This window comes from Arachis ipaensis, chromosome B6 (assembly GCF_059453495.1).
Source record: "Arachis ipaensis isolate K30076 ecotype BB chromosome B6, ASM5945349v1, whole genome shotgun sequence".
NCBI classification, from domain to species: domain Eukaryota; kingdom Viridiplantae; phylum Streptophyta; class Magnoliopsida; order Fabales; family Fabaceae; genus Arachis; species Arachis ipaensis.
In genome coordinates, this window is record NC_142441.1 from 83239356 (window position 1) to 83240133 (window position 778).

The 778-nt window shown below is 41.5% G+C and overlaps 1 non-coding gene across 1 annotated transcript; it reads left to right on the top strand.

Annotated features, from left to right (window-relative positions):
• Positions 1–319: 319 nt before the first annotated feature.
• Positions 320–427, top strand: LOC148561555 (small nucleolar RNA R71). Its single transcript, XR_015887494.1, has one exon. It is a non-coding gene; the product is annotated as a small nucleolar RNA R71 (small nucleolar RNA).
• Positions 428–778: the final 351 nt, after the last annotated feature.

Sequence of the window (778 nt, forward strand, 5' to 3'; positions counted from 1 at the left end):
GAGTACTGTTAGATGCAGCTTGCATTCCATTCAGACTCTGAGAAATCATATTGACTTGCTGAGTCAATATTTTGTTCTGAGCCAATATGGCATTCAGAGTATCAATTTCAAGAACTCCCTTCTTCATAGGCGTCCCATTACTCACAGGATTCCTCTCAGAAGTGTACATGAACTGGTTATTAGCAACCATGTCAATGAGTTCTTGAGCTTCTGCAGGCGTTTTCTTTAGGTGAATGGATCCACCTGCAGAAGTATCCAATGACATCTTTGATAACTCAGATAAACCATCATAGAATATATCCAGGATGGTCCATTCTGAAAGCATGTTAGAAGGACACTTTTTGGTCAGCTGCTTGTATCTTTCCCAAGCTTCATAGAGGGATTCACCTTCTTTCTGTCTAAAGGTTTGAACATCCACTCTAAGCTTGCTCAGCTTTTGAGGAGGAAAGAACTTGGCTAAGAAAGCCGTGACCAGCTTATCCCAAGAGTTCAGGCTGTCTCTGGGTTGAGAGTCCAACCAGATTCTAGCTCTGTCTCTTACAGCAAATGGGAAAAGCATGAGCCTGTAGACTTCAGGATCTACTCCATTAGTCTTAACAGTATCACAGATCTGCAAGAATTCAGTTAAGAACTGAAAAGGATCTTCAGATGGAAGTCCATAAAACTTGCAGTTTTGCTGCATCAGAGAAACTAGCTGAGGTTTCAGCTCAAAGTTGTTTGCTCCAATGGCAGGAATGGAGATGCTTCTTCCATGTAAATTGGAATTAGGTGCAGTAAA